We start from the raw sequence: 17,407 nt of genomic DNA on the forward strand, positions 1-17,407 counted from the left end.
AACAAATGAGTAATAGCTCTATGACAGAATCCACACTCAGCTTGACTCGCCTTTGGTAATGTTATTAAGTTGTAAGTTGAAGGATTGGACTCCTGCATGAAGCAGTGAAGGGAAGCAGCACAGCTGTTCCTACCTCTTCTGTGACCCATTGCCCCCGCTGCTTTGACTGACCTGACCACATCAGGACACATCCACCGCATAAGCACGTCAGCCAGCCCTGCTGTTAGTCACTTGTAAAGGCCTCAGTCCCTTCACCTCCTCAGTGCCCTCAAACTGAGACAGCAGAGATCCGCTGCCACTCACCTCTCAGCCTGCTCTCTGCAATTGCCCAAGGTATTTCTTGGGTCACTCAATTTAGACTGGGAATTTGGCTTGGAAATAGTTTCCATGGCTCTAGACAATGATTATACTGCAGTGCAGTGACTTTGGGTTAATGTGTATTTTTAGGTTTTTCTCTAGGCACAGAAGGGAGTAACCACACTCCAGGGCCTTGCACAAATTCAAATGCGGGTGGAATTTCTATGCCTTCTTTAATAGAAAACCAAAGAGCCATAATTCTTTGGAAATGATTTAACAATGTGCCTGACATGACATAAGCTTTCATGAAATGTAATCAAGCTGATGATGTTAATGATGAGTGCTCTGTGATGAAGACAATTGCAGCTGAAAGGAAAAGTGATTTTTCTCTGTTATAGCTTTTAGTGGACTTTTGTGTCCCATGTCATTTTCCCCATTTCTCAGGTAAGCACATGAAATGAAGGGGAGCCATGTGAAGTGTGCAATTTTTTTTGGGTCAACCCAGTGTTAGATAGTTGTCAAAAAGAATGTGAGGAGTGTGTTTTCAGGAAGATTACATTTTATGGTGCATTTTGTTTGCTTATTCCTATGGCACATACGGCATTCATGGGCAAAAGCACATGGATGGTCTTCCAGGAATCTAGAGTGGCACATGACTGCTTCAGCAAATTAAAAAAAGGTTGGGGGGAGAGGAAGGGGAAATCAGAGAGGGAAAAAGGGAGAGCAAATATGAGACATTTTTGTTCTTATCTATTATGTTTCTTTGAGCTTAACGGGAAGGCTGGAGACTTAAAATTATTTATTTGTACCAAAAAACCTAGTATTTGTAAAATCAGGAAAGTCAGAAAATGAAGGAAGGCTTAATATCAAGGGTAAAGCCTACTTTTAAAATTTGAAGTATATTTTACTGGGTATTGTAGGCAGCCGACTGGACCTGCTGGGTGAGTACTGTCTGTACGCCACTGAGTACTCCTTAGATCGCTGGCAGCTACATCACTTACTGTAGCAAGATGATTCAACAAGTTCGCTGCAGTGTGGTGTTGCTTGCATCTGTATGAATGTGCCTTTGACTTTCATTGGGAAAAAAGATACACCCTGCAGTGCAGCTTCCAATAATTCTCACTCTCCTTGTTACCACTTAGAAATTCTCACTGATTGAGATGTTACATATCATTTTGAGTGGTGTTAACTTAATTATTTCTTATCTGTTAAGGATTTAAACATGCTGGTGTAGTTGACATTAATTATTAAATAAAAGAGAAAATGATCTATATAGCAGAGATGTAGATGAAACCATTTTTTAAAATCTCACCCTCAACTTTATTTTTTTCAGACTTCAAAAAGCTCATAGTACCTGCAAATTAATTTTACATAACATAGGGAAATTTTAAGCACTGGGCTGCAAACTTAATAGTCTGTTTTATTAATGAAGGGTTTTCTTATCATTGCCTTTAATTTTTTGAAATGCTTCCTTCCCAAGCATGGCAGGAAGGGCTGAAATGTCAGACCCCCATGGGAGCCACCAAAATATTAATGAGTGCTTCAGAGAGTCCTATCTATACACAAACTGAAAAAATCTATACCGAGATATAGATCAGGGGAAACTTATTTTTTCTATGTAAAATACCTTAGAAGTAAAAATGTAACATTTTCTGATATAACTGAAATTTAGCTCTTATAAACTAACAGTAAAAGTCTAGCCATTCATTAAAATACAGCATGATTATAGGTAATAGTAGTTAAATATTAATGAAATGCTTTTTTAAATATTACAGATGAAAACTACATGCCTAAACAATGAAAGAAGAAGAATCTCAGTGAGCACACAGATTATCTCAATTTGTCTTGTTCCTTAATCATAAATAACCTGAAATTTCTCCCCACTTTTGGCTTCTGTCTTTTCTTTACATTAAATTTGGCTGCTGCAATTATTTTAAATCATTCTACCTAAAACTTTTTGTCAGCTTCTAAAATTCTTCAGTAGAAAAAAGTATACCATTTTCAGTCAGATAGTTCTTCTAATTTGGCTATCTGCTTATAAAACCATCCTCATCTTCAACTTAGGTCTCTCTTTTCTTCCCTTTTTAAAGTGTATGTTTCCTCAAATCTGAAGTTGTTGTTTTTTTTTTTCCTTTTTGGCCCTGGCTGGTGTGGCTCAGTGGATTGGGTGCCGGCCTATGAACCAAAGGGTCGCCTGTTTGATTCCCGGTCAGGGCACATGCCTGCGTTACTGTCCAGGTCCCCAGTAGAGGGCGTATGAGAGGCAACCACACCTTGATGTTTCTCTCCCTCTCTTCCTTCCCTTCCCTCTGTCAAAAAAAAAAAAAATTTAATTTAAAAAGTAAATAAAGAGGTGTTTTTTCAATAAATTTCACTTTGGGACATGATTTATTCTAGGTAAAGTGATAATTGGAGATTTGAATTTAAGCTACCAGAAAAATACATATATTGAGAAAAAGGTAGGAGGGATGGACTGAGAAAAGTCTTACAGAACAAAGTGAAGTTGCATAAGATATTAAAATCTCTATCAAAACTATTTCACTATGTTTTTCAGGTTGCCCAAAGTTAAAACTATTAAAAACATATTTATTTTTATTTCTCAGAAAATTTTAGAATTTATGTTAGAAACAAATTACAAGTAAACTACTTATTTTAAGTGGTCATTTTTATTTTATCAATTATATAAGTCCAAATTGAAATATAATGGGAATCATTATATTTAGTTGTGATTTTACAAGCTTAAAATTGCATTTAGCATAACTACAATTTAATTATTCTGATATTTAACCACCCATGTTAGTAAATGTTAGCATTTACTGTGCAGTAAGTATATAAGAATAACTTAGGAGTTACATGTAAAATGCAAGTAAAGTATTTTGCACTGAAAAGAGCTAAAATATACTTATGTGTGCTAAAACTGGCTTTCACAAAATATACAGGAAGGTATATCAAAGAGCTGATTTGAATAATTCTGACAGAAGATGATCATGCATATAACTGCACAAGTAATTTGTAATGCACAAAGATTGAAACAAAACAAAAAACCCAAGTCATTTAATCAAGTATCAGCTGATTTTTAAATTTTTAGACCTTCTTTTGGTACTAATACTCAATTCTCCTTATCCAAATAATTATGGGTTTTTTAGAACATTATTTAAGAAATTTAAAGAAAATTACTCACAGAGAAAAGTTTATATTCTTTGACTTCATTTAGATTATTATAGTATCCTTAAATCTTTGACAATTTTTTTGCACATCATTCAGATTGAGTCTAAAAACACTAAAATTCACAAACTCAACTCATACTCACATCAACTAATTGATGCTAAAACAATAAAAAGTATTATGAACACAGAAATGTGAATAACCGTTATTCAATACCATTTTGTTTTATCATACAGGAAAAGGATCGGAAACACCAAGTGTCTTTTAGAAATCTCCTTATAACAATAGAATAAATGAATAATGATAACTGAATTCCAGCACACAGAAATATTTACATCAATTAAAATGAATTAGAGGAATATATAATGAAATGAAAAGAAAAATAAAATACTTGACACAGAAAAGAGAGTTGCTTTAATCTTATTCTATTTTCTATGATATCATTTTGTCTGCATTTTAGAGAAAATAGTTCTGAAATGTGTGGTATATTCCAAAATTTTAAGTGTAAAAATTCCAAATGATTTGCCAGTGTGGTTATGTAATAATAGACAATACAATCAATCCATTTTTTCAAACCAAACTGCATGTACAGTGGACAATTCAGAAAGCTTAACTATTACCCTCTCAGTTATAATTGATCATCTTCAGTGTCTTATAATTTTGACAATGCAGGTCTTTTACATTCTTGGTTAAATTTATTCCTATATATTGTGGGTTTTGTAGCAATTGTGAATGAGATTTTTTTAAAGTTTCACTTTATTTTTTCTTTTTTATCATTTTTCTCCAATACCATTTAGCCCTCTACACCCTGTTCCCCTCAGCAATGCCCACACTGTTGCCCATGTTCACGAGTCCCTTTTCCCTTCTTCTCAGTCCATCCACCTGCTCCCTCCTCCCTTGGCTGTCACCCTGCTCTCCACCTGAGTCCATCTCTATGTTGTTTGTTAGTTCAGTTTGTTCATTAGATGCCACTTATGAGTGAAATCATAGGGTATTTGTCCTTCTCCGACTGGTTTATTTCACTTAGAATAATGTTCTCCGGGTCCATTTATACTGTCACAAAGAATAAAATTCTCTTATTTTTTATGGTCTAGTAATATTCTATTGAGCAAGTTTCCCATAGTTGTTTTAACCACTCATATACTGATGAGCACTGAGGCCGCTTCCATATCTTAGTGATTGTAAAGGGTGCTGCAATGAATATAGAAGTGCTTATGTTCTTTTAAATTTGTGTCTTGGGCTTCTTTGTATATATTCCTGGAAGTGGTACCCTGATATTTGACAGAGGAAGAAAGCATGAAGAATGAGTTAAATGGTGGTGGGAAAATTGGGCAGATGCATGCAGAAAAATGAAACTGGACACCTTCTTATACCATATACAAGAACAAATTCAAAATGGATCAATGACTTAAATGTTAGACCCCAAACCATAAAAATCCTAGAAAAAAGCATAGGCAGCAAAATCTTGGACATTGCTGAAAGCAATTTTTTATCAGATATATCTCCCTAAGCAAGGAAAATAAAAAAACAAACAAATGAGACTATATCAAACTAAAAAGTTTTTACATAGAAAATGAAACCATCACCAAATTAAAAAGAAAACCCATAGAATGGGAGAATGTATTCACCAATATATCTGATAAAGGGTTAATATCCAGAATTTATAAAGAACTTAGAAAACTGAACACAAAAAAACCAAACAATTCAATTTAAAAATCAGTAAGAGGTGGTGGAGGGAAATGGAGACAACTATACTTGAACAATAATAAAAAAAAAGAAAAAATGGGCAAAGGACCTGATATAGACACTTCTCCAAGGAGGACACACAGATGGCTAGTAGACATATGAAAAGATGTTCAGCATCACTAATCACCACAGCAATGCAAATTGAAACCACAATGAGATACCATCTCACATTTGTCAGAATGCTACCATCAATAAATCAACAGACAACAAGTGCTGCCAAGGATGTGGAAAATATGGGAACCCTTTTGCACTGTTGGTAGAAATGAAGATTGGTATAGTGGCCATTGTGGAAAACAGTATGGAGGTACCTCAAAAAATTTAAAATGGATTTGCCTTAAGTTTCCTTTCCTGATACTTCATTATGGGTATACAAAAATGCAACTGGTTTCTGGATACTTACTTTGCATCTTGCTACTTGACTGAATTCACTTATTAGTTTTAGTAGGTTTTGGTGGAATCTTTATGAATCTGTGTATACAGTATCATGTCACCTACAAAAGAATATGACAGGTTTCTTTCTTTCTTCCTATACAATTTGGAAGGATCTTATTTCTCCTTCTTGTCTGATTGCTGTGGCTAGGACTTCCAGTACAATGTTGAATATAATTAGTGAAATTGGGACATCCCTGTCTTGTTCTAACCATGCGGTTTTTATCCTTCATTTTGTTTATGTGGTGTATCACCTTTATTGATATGTGGATATTGAGCCAACCTTGAATCCCCAGAATAAGTCCCAGTTGATCGTGTTGTACTATCTTTTTAAAGTATTGCTACATCCAGTTTGCTAATATATTATTGAGGATTTTAGCACCTATGTTCATTAGAGACAATGGCCTATAATTTTATTTCATGGTAGTTTATTGGGTTTTGGAATTAGGATAATGATGGCTTAATAAAATAAACTGGTGAGAAGGTCTTCTATCCTCTTGAATTTTGGGGGGTGGTTTGAGAAGGATGGGTATTAGTTCTTTGACTGTTTTGTAAAATGCACCTGTGAAGCCATTTTATTCAGGACTTTTTTTGTTGAAATGTCTTAATTACTGCTTCAATTTCACCAGTTGTAATATGTCTACTTAGTTTCTCTGATTCTTTCTGATTCCATTTTTTAAAATCACATGTTTCTAAGAATGTGTCCTTTTTGCCCTAGTTGTCAAATTTCTTGGCATATAGTTGATTGCAGTATTTTTAACAATCCCTTGTACTTCTGTGGAGTCAGTTGTTACTTCTCCTCTTTCAATTCTTATTTTATTTGAGTCTTCCCTCTTTTTTTTCTTGATGAGTCTGGTTCAACGTTTGTCAATCTTGTTTATGTCTTCAAAGGACCAGCTCTTGGTTTCACTAATCTTTGTATTATTTTTTTACTCCATTTTGTTTATTTCTGTTCTAATCTTTATTATTTATTTCTGTCTAGTCTCTTTGGGCTTTGTTTGTTTTTCTTTTTCTAGTTCCTTTAAATGTAAAGTTAGATGGTTTATTTAAGATTTTTTTGTTTCTTGAGATAGGCCTGCAATGTTCTCAATTATCCTGTATTGCACAGATATTTTTTGTTGCTGTGTTTTCATTTTCCCTTGTTTCAAAGTATCTTTTGATTTCTTCCTTGATCTTATTTCTAACCCATTCATTAGTTAGTAACATGCTATTTAGTCTCAATGTCTTTTTGTGTTTTCCAGTTTTTTCCCTTTAATTGTTTTCTAGTTTTATAACATTATGGTCAGAGTAGATGCTTAATATGATTTCAATCTTCTTAAATTTATTGAGACTTGTTTAGTGTCTTAATATGTGTTCTATCCTAAAAATGTTCTATGAGCACTTGAAAAGAATGTATACTCTGCTTCTTTGGGATGAAATGCTCTAGAAATGTTAATTAAATCCCTTTGATCTAGTGTGTCATTTAAGACTAACATTTCCTTGTTGATTTTTGAAATTGAGGAAGGTAAAATATGTGAAATCATACACTGTGTTCATGGATAGGAAGAATTAACATCATTAGAATGTCCATATCTGCCAAGGGAATCTATAGTCAACCCAATTACTATCAAGATATCAATGGCTTATTTCACAGAACTAGAAAAAATATTACAAAAATCTATATAGAAACACAAAAGACCCAAGAAAGACACATTAATCTTGAAAAGAACAATTTTGAGTGATCATGCTACCTCATATTAAATTATACTATAAGGCCATAGCAATCAAACCAAGATGGTACTGACATACAAACAGAGATATAAATTGATGAAACAGTAAAGAAAGTCCAGAAATAAATCTGCACCTTTATAGTCAATTAACATTTGATGAAAGAATGCAAAAGCATAAATGTGATAGTCTATTTAATAAATGCTGTTGGAAAAATTAGATATATGCATGCATAATATATAAGGAAACTTGACCATCTTATTACACCATACATAAAAATAAACTCAAATTGTAATAGAGACTTAAATGTTAGAATCAAAACCATAAATATCCTAGAAAAAACATGGGCAGTAATATCTCTAACATTTTCATATCAAATAATTTTTCTTACATATCTCTTCAGGCAAGAGAAATAACAAAATAAAATAAACAAATAGGATTACATCAAACCAAAATATTTTTGCATATCAATGGAAACCATCAAGGAAATGAAAGGACAACTCAATGAGCAGAACATATTTTCTGGTACATCTAATAAGGGGTTAATGGCAAAAATTTGTAATGAACATGTAAAACTCAACACCAAAAAATAAACCATCCAATTAAAAAAATAGACAAAGGACCTGAATAAACCCTTTTCCAAAAAGAATATCCAGATAACCAATAAACGCATAAAAAGATGCTCAACTGCTCGGTGTCACTAGTCATCAGATAAATGTAAATTAAAATAACAGTGAGATATCACCTCATACCTGTCAGAATGGCTATCATTAATAAATCAGCAAACAATAAGTGTTGGCAAGGATGTTGCTGAAAGACAAATACCATAGGATCTCACCTTTAACAGGAAGCTAAACAACAAAACAAACAAGCAAGCAGAAAAAAAGAAACAAAGACACTGAAACAGAGAACAAGGGGACAGTGACCAGAGGGGAGAGGGAAGGGAAGTTAAGGGGAAAAAGGGGGAGGGATTTGGAGGAACAAATAGGAAGGACACAGGGACGAGAACTAAGGGGGGTGGAAATGGGAGGGAGGTGGGGAGCAAGGGGGGGGGGAGGCTGGGATGGGAAAAATAGACAAAAAACTGTACTTGAAAAATAACTAAATAAAATTTAAAAAAAGAATTACAAAAAAAGAGAAAAGGGAGCTCTCAGGTGTTGGTGAGAATGCACTGTTGGTGGGTACGGCCACTGTGGAAAGTAGTATGGAGTTATCTCAAAAAATTAAGAATAGAATTGCCTTAGGGCCCAATGATTTCAATTCTGAGAATTTGCCTGAAAAAAACAAAACACAAATTCAAAATACTATTGCATCCCTATGTTCATTGCCGCATTATTTACAATAGCCAAGATTTTGAAGCAGCCAAAGTGTTCATTAATAGAAGAGTAGATGCAAAATCTGTGGTATATTTACACAGTAGAATATTACTCACCATAAAAAAATGATGGAATTCTACCATTTATGAAAGCATGAATGAACCTAGAGTGCCTTATGCTAATTAAAATAAGCCAGTCAGAAACAGACAAATATATGTTTTCACTCATATGTGGAATATAATAAGCAAACTGAACTAACAAGCAAGATTGTGACCGATGTGTAATTGGAGAGCAGGATGACAGCTGTTAGGGGAGGGGCTGAAGGGGGGGATTGAGCAAAAACAAAGAGAGAGAGAGAGGAAGAAGACCTCACATGGACAACAGTGTAGTGAGTGCCAGATGGAGATGGAAGAGGGTGGAAGGGAGATAAATGGGGATGGAAGGAGACTTGACTTGACATGGTGACACCCAATACAGTGCATGGATGATGTGTTGTGGAATCATGTACCCAATACCTGTTAATTTTGTTAACTAGTATCAACCCTATAAGTTCAATAAAAAGATAAAATAAAATAAGGTAAAATCTTGGTCTCCATAGGAAGAATGAGCTTTGGAAGCGATGAGCCCTATTCAGTAGTCCTCAGATATGTTTAGCAGACTCTTCTATGCTGATGCCCATACACAATTCTACTCTCCTCTTCCTGTCTCCCTTCTTCCTCTCTTTCACTCCACTCACTTTGTCCTGAATTTTCCTTCCCCCTCTTCTCTTCTCCTCCTCTCCCCACAATTCATTTCTTCCTCTTTCTCCTCTCTGTTTTACCTTCTCTGCATAACTTCCTCCTACAAGAACCCTTTACTCTTTTTCTTGGCCTTCATTGACTATCTATCATCTATGACCTGAAAATTCTGAGGGCTGAGTATAGATGACTTACCTAAATCATGTGCTCTATTTTGCCTTGTTAGTTTTTAAAGAATAATCATAATGGGATTTTAAAAGATACACACCCACTGTTTGAGAAACAGCTATATAATATCTCAGAGTTAAAGCCAGGAAGGTTGTCAAAGTCATTAGAGTATCACGGAGCCTACGGTAGCAGTGACCATGACTTTAACACATACTTACAAAGACTTGTGCTATAATTCTTTTTTATGCTACCTAAGCTGACTCATTTATGAGTTAATTATATATTGTGCAGTGTGGTAATAAAGATGCTGCCCTCATATTTTAAAACGTGGCCTTTTATAAGAGAATGCAATTTAAAGGCAGTATTTAAAAATGACAAAAATATCCTGTACTTTACTTTTAAAATATCATTATTTTAAAAGTATCTAAAAACTATGTGAACAGTTACAAGTTTAGATATTCATTCAAATGTCACAAATATTCTGTTTGACAGCTCTTTTACACTTACAAGTAATAAAAATGCAGGATGGCCTGCTCAGAACCACATTGTCTCCTTTAAATCTCCCCTTGAATCCCATCCCCATCACTATCCAAGAATTTTCTTGGATGCCAGCAGGTGATCGAATGGCCAGTCCTGAACAAGTGCCTAAAGAAGGTTGACAGTCCAGTCCATGAAAAATATCAATCATATGCTTGCAAAGTAAGATATTTAATCAGGGCACTGCAGGCAAAAGTCAATCCCAGTTCACATGGAAGTGGTAACATTTAAAGCATACCTGCTCAATAATAGAAGCTATAAAAGTTTGCTAGTGGTGAGAATAGCAGCCACTGATTACCCAGTCATTTGGCTAGCTGGACATAGGACAAGAGCCAAATTAAGATTCATGGTAAAACTGAAAGAGATACTATTTTACAATTTTGTGAGAGGTTTCTCAGACAGACAATGATTCAGAAAAGAAAACATAACAATGGAAAATGCACAGTAGCACTGTGAGTACTAACTCTTCAGGGAAAGATCACCTATGATTTTCAAAAGGCTATTTGGACTTAGCAAGCCATGTTACATAGGCTTGTTGTCCACTTCCTTCATGTAAATGAGTATTTGGACCAGATTATGTCTAATCTCCTTCAGATCTCTTTGTCTATGATCTGCAAATTTGGAGAAAACTGCCCCCTTCCTCTCCAAAAATAATACACACACACTTTACCTCTGCAATTACTGAAAATGTTGGAAAAATATTGCATGTGTAATTAGTTCATTGAATAATCTAAGCATGAAATTATTTTTTAAACTCTCTGGTTACTTTTATATATAACAATTCTGTGTAGAATGAAAATTCGCTTGCATGTTCAACTGATTGCTCAGCCCCTTCCCTCACTCAGGCCACGCTGGGTGTAGGCCTTTCACTTCTCCCTACCCTCTTGCACACATTTTCTTCTTTTACTGCAGTGAGGCCTCGGGAACTGGAAAGGAAAAGTGTCCTGCTGCTGTAGTTCCCTGGTTGTCACTGTTCTCTAATAAACATTTACACACATAACAAAAGAGCACCTAAATACATGGAGTAATTCTTGACGGACATAAAGGGAGAGATGGATGGAAATACAGTCATAGTCAGGGATTTTAACACTCCACTGACTTCAATGTACATTATCTCCCCGGCAGAATATCAAAAAGGAAACAGCAGCCTTAAATGACATACTAGATCAAATGGACTTAAATGATAACTTCAGAGAATGTCACCCCTAAGCAGCAGAAAATGCATAATGTTCAAGTGTACATAGAATGTTTTTTTAGGATAGACAACATGCTAGGGCACAAAACAAACCTCAATAAATTTAAGAACATTGAAATCATAACAAGCATCTTCTCTGACTACAATGCTAAGAAATTAGAAATCACAAGAATACTGAAAAATATCCAGAGACATGGAAGTTAAATAACATGTTATTAAATAATATATGGGTCAACAACCAGATAAAGAAAGAAATCAAAAGATACATGGATACAAACAAAAATGAGGACACAACAATCAAAAATCTGTGGGACACCAGAAAAGCTACCCTAAGGGGGAAATCCACAGCATTACAGGCCTATCTAAAAAAAAAAACAAATAAAGTTCAAATAAACAATATAACTTCACACTTAAAGGAACTTGAAAACAATCAACAAATAAAGTCCAAAGTGAGTAAAAGGAAGAGAATAATAAAGATCAGAGCAGAAATAAACAAAATAGAGTCTAGAATGATACAAAAGATAAATGAATCCAAAAGCTGACTCTCTGTAAAGATAAATAAAATGGACAGACCTTTAACAAGACCCATCAAGAACAAACAGAAAAAGAACCCAAATAAATAAAATTAGAAATGAAAGAAGAGAAGTAACAACTAACTCCATGCCTAAATATAATAAAGGCCAGATAAGACAAACCCACTGCCAGCATCAAGCTAAACAGGCAGAAACTACAAGTGCTCACCTTAATAAGATCAGGCACAATACAGAGATGTCTCTCTTCACCTTTTTTTATTCAACATAGTAATGGAAGCCCTAGCCACAGCAGGGCTTTTATTTCTTTTTCAGAGAAGAAAAAGAAATAAAAGGCATGCAAAATGGATAGAAAAAAGTCAAACTTTCTTTATTTGCAGATGACATGACACTATACACAGAAAATCCCAAAGATCTACCAAGAAACTACTAGAACTGATAAATAAATGCATTAAAATAACAGGATAAAAAGTTAATATTCAGAAATAAGTTGCATTTTTATATGCCAAAAATGAACTAACAGAAAGTGAAATTAAGAAAACAGACCCACTCACAATTGCTTCAAAAAGAATAAAATACCAAGGAATAAATCTAAGCAAGGATGTAAAAAACCTATAGTCAGAAATATAGGACACTGAAGAAAAAAATGGAAAAAGACACAAAAAGTGGAAGCACATACTATGCTGATGGATAAGAAGAATTAACATCATTGAAATGTCTATACTATCCAAAGAAATCTATAGATTCAACACAATTCCTATCAAGATTCCAATGATGTATTTCACAAAATTAGAACAAATAGTTTAAAAGTTTATATGGAACCACATAACACCGCACATAGCAACAGTGATTCTGAAAAAGAAGGATAAAGTTGGAGGAATCACACACCTAATATCAAATTATACTATGAAACCATAGTAATCAGAACAGCATGATCTGGCATAAAAACAGACTCATATGTCAATGAAACAGAATAAAGGACCCAGAAATAAAAGCACTTCTTTATAGTCAATATTTGGCAGAGGGAGCAAGCACATACAATGTGCTAAAGATAATTTATTAGTAAATGGTGTTGGGACAATTGGACAAATACATGCATAAAAATGAAACTAGACACCTTCTTACACCACACACAGAATAAATTTAAAGTGGATCAAAGACTTAAATAGACCTGAAACCATAAAAATCAAAGAAGAAGACATAGGTAGCAAAATCTTGGATATTGCTTATAGCAATTTTTGTAACAAATATATCACCCAAGGCAAGGAAAACAAAAGATTAAAAGAACAAATGGGCTCTGGCTGGTGTAGCTCAGTGGATTGAGCATGGGCTGGGAACCAAAGGGTCACCAGTTCAATTCCCAGTCAGGGCACATGCCTGGGTCCTTTGCCAGATCCCCAGTAGGAGCCATGTGAGAGGCAACCACACATTGATGTTTCTCTCTCTCTTTCTCCCTCCCTTCCTCCTCTCTGAAAATAAATAAATAAATGAACGAATAAATAAATAAACAAATGGGATGACATCAAACTAAAAAGTTTTGCACAACAAAAGAACTCATCAACAAAATAAAAAGGAAACCCAGAGAATGGGAGAACATATTTTCCAGTAAATATGATCAGGGGTTAATAAACAAAATGTATAAAGAACTTACGAAACTCAAAACCAAAAAAACCCAAACAATCCAATTAAAAAATTGACCTGAACAGAAACTTCTGCAGAAAAAGAGAACCTGTAGATGGTCAGATGTTCAACATTATTAATCATCAGAGGAATGCAAAGTAAAACCACAGTGAGATATATCATCTCACACCTGTCAGAATGGCTGTCCTCAATAAATCAACAAACAAGTGCTGGTAAGGATGTGGAGAAAGGGGAACCCTTTTACACTATTGGGGGGAATGCAGATTGGTGTGACCACTTTGGAAATCACTATGGAGCTACCTCAAAAAATTAAAAATGAATCTTCTTTTCAACCCAGTGATACAACTTTTGGAAATAAATCCGAAGGAACCCAAAACACTAATTTGAAAGAACATATGCACCCCTATGTTCATTTCAGTGTTATTTATAATCATAAAAATATGGAAGCAGCCCAAATTCCCATCAGTAGATGAGTGGATAAAACAGCTCTGGAACATTTACATAACGGAATACTACTCAGCCATTAAAAAAAAACTATCCTTTGTTATGGTATGGATAGACCTGGAGAACATTATACAAAGTGAACTAAGCCAATCAGAGAAAGACAAATACCATTTGACTTAAGTCATATGTGGAGTCTAATGAACAAACTGAACTAACCAGAAAAACAGAGACAGATTCATAGATAGAAAGCAGATGGCAGATGACAGCTAAGGAGCAAATAGTTTAAGGGAGTGGAGGGATTGAGCAAAAAGGAAAGAGGACTCATGGACACGGACAACAGTGGGGTGATTGTGGGGGGAGCAGAGCATAAGAGGACTAAATGACAATGGAAAAATACAATAAAAATAAAATAAATTAAAAAGGAATGTCTAAATAAATGAATAAATAAATATTTAATCTGTTTGTAGACAAAGCTGATAGTTTAGCTGAGAATAGAAAATTAACTGTTTTTGGTAGAAAATAACAGAGTGACACACCACAGAACACATTTTTTTAAATGGATATTTAAAATGTTTCCATAATACAGCGGTTTTATTTTTACCAAAATACATCACCCATAAAGAATTTTTATGCATTTGTTTAAAATACAAGACAGAATTTTATAATCTGTTTTCAATGTTCACAGTGAAGAACTGTGGTAGGGTTTGGATACATTTGTCAAAAATATGGACACACAATTACTTATGATTAGTTCACAAGAACAATTACATGGACATTTCCTAACAAAATTACATAAGCAACCTTTTATATTCTGTAATAGGTAGTTGGAACTAACCAGTAAGTAACTGAATTTAGAAGTGATAGTCAACAATGTATTTCTTTGATTTGGTTCTATATATTTTAGCCATAAATCTTTTATTTCCTATTATGCTCATTGAAACAAGCCTTCACATAAATGGAACTTAGAATTACACCATCAGGGAGTTATACCACAAGTGGTAGACCAAATTTTCAAAAATAAAACAGCATATTCAATAACTTTGTGCTCACTAAATATATTTTAGGGAGAATAAAATGCTTTTAGATTGTTTATAGGTATATATAAGAAAAATACTTGTGGAAAGTTTAATTATTATAGTTCCCATTAACTAAATTTTTAAAGAATCTTTAATAATGCACACAGTTATTTCAGTTAGGATTTTATAGACTGAAAGAGATAGACTTGACAATGGATGAAGAAAGAAATGCATGCATTAATTATACACAAACTCTAGAGTTAGGCAGCGTTCGATTTTGTTCAGCAGCTCAGTAATTTCCTCAGGAATCTTCTATTGTGCCACTCCAAAGCTCTCATTGTGTGTCACAGCTTCGACCTCCATGACCTGCGCAGGACTGTGGGCACCATGTCCTTAGTTAGCAATTGCCTCCAAACTCAGCACCAAGGAGTCGGCACAAAAAGATGGCTCTCCTTTGTAGCAAGAGTCTTTTCTTTTCAGAGGAGAAAATCTCTCCTGGAAATCTCTGGCAGATAGCCTTTTGTATTTTACTGGCCCCAAATGATTCTCATGATTACTTCCACATCAAACCACTGACAATAGGAAAGACATTGTCATGATCCCCTGAGCCTAGGAATGATTAATCCCCAAGGACTGCACAAATCACTATCCAAGTAAAATGGATGTTCTGTTAACAAGGAAGAAACGAGGTATATCTGTCAGGCAAATAGGTTTTTGCCCCTAAACTATTAGTATAGTACTTCATGTGTATGATGTACAGGAAATAAAACGTCTATATTGGCAGTATGGACTCATTGTGGTTTTCATTTCTGGTAATTTAGGGTTATCAAAACTTTTTATAATTGTGAGTATACATACTTAACCTTAGTGATATTTGTAGAAGAACAATTTAATGTTAAGGTTTCTAATGAGTCATTTTAGAAGGTTAATAAAAAATAAATCATCAATAAATGAACAAAAATCATTTCAGAAGGGATTAAAAGTACCCGATGGCTTGTGTGCCTCAGTCTTTGTTTTCCTGTTTGATATGACCTTTGTGTTTGAAAGAAAACTACTGAGAGTTCTTAATAGCTTTAATTAACTGAACCTGAGAATATCAGAAAAGTTAGGAAAGTATTCATGGTAGCTGTCACTTTGGATGAGTAAATTGAAGTACCTTAAATAATAGATTTCACAATATGAGGTATGACAATCTTATACAATAATGCTTCCCCAAAAGACTGAATTTCTTTTTATCTTCAATTCCTGAAATAGGCCAGTAAGCCAAGACAAGTGAAACGGGGAAACTGAGACACAGAGCCAAACAAAATAGTCGTGCGATTTACAGCCAGATGCAGGTCACCTCTCTAGAGATAACATCCAGGACTTACTTCAGTTCCAGCTCCAGGCCCAGAAAAGCATAAAACCAGGTGGGTGATGCCAGGACCTGCTGCAATGACTAACAACTTCCGGCCCTGGCACTGACCAATCAGCAGAGACTGGGACCCTGAAAGGCCACACCTGGAAAACTGATGAATATTCTACAGAAAGCCTCTCCTGAAAACTCCCCTAAAATCTCTGTCTTGCAAGAGAGAGAAGAAAACCTCCAGACAAAGGACGCTGCCAGCCTCTGAGGAGCCCCTGAGTCACTTCTTCCCCTTTCTTCTACCCCCACAGGCACACATCTCCTAATCTCCAAAGAGCCCAGAGATTTACAACCAGGGCAAAAACAGGCAGCAGCAGCTTGTCCCAGGCTAATCCCCCTGAACCTGTCCCTAAAGCCCCTTTCCTCTGACGTCCCCGTGAGGTAAGACAGCCCAGCCTAGGCTTTCCTGCTGCTTCTATGCTAGGCCCTCCCTTGTCTCACTGTCCCAGCTTTAGTAAACATGCCCTCAGAGTCTCCTGGACTCACGTTGTGAACTCTTTCCTACACAAAGTCAAGAACGCACACACCGGTGGTGGCCCTAGGCAGACCCGCTCAGGGCCAGGTGCCCTGTCTGGTAACATTCTAACATCAGGATGTTAAGGGAGAAAAGTGGATTTTTAGTTCATAAACTGTTTAACATTAAATGTTATATGTATTGAATGTAAAATAATTTCAAATGATCATTGAAAGTCATTTAGTAAATTAACAATATTTCTGTGTAAAAATTTACAAAATATGGCTATCTCTTATCAAGATGATGAGACTTGATAATACGTTGAATAGGGGGAGAATAAGAGAAATAAAGGAATCAAGAATAAAAATTAAATAAACAATGACTGTAGTCCTCAAGAAGGCAGATAAATAGTCCAGTGAAGGTAACAGAACAAATACGATTGGAAAAGATGTAACTAAGAACATATAATGGAAAACTACACAAAGTAAAAGCCGAACTGTCCACCTATAAAGAACATAGTGCATAAATGCTTAATGAAAGCTAAGAAAATGGAATAATTGAAGCCAAATGGAAGCAGACAATAAAGGATTTATAAGTGATGTCAGTATTTTACTCATTTA

The sequence above is a fragment of the Artibeus jamaicensis genome, unplaced genomic scaffold, assembly GCF_021234435.1.
Source record: "Artibeus jamaicensis isolate MK-2021 breed Jamaican fruit bat unplaced genomic scaffold, CSHL_Jam_final contig_387, whole genome shotgun sequence".
Classification (NCBI taxonomy): Eukaryota; Metazoa; Chordata; class Mammalia; order Chiroptera; family Phyllostomidae; genus Artibeus; species Artibeus jamaicensis.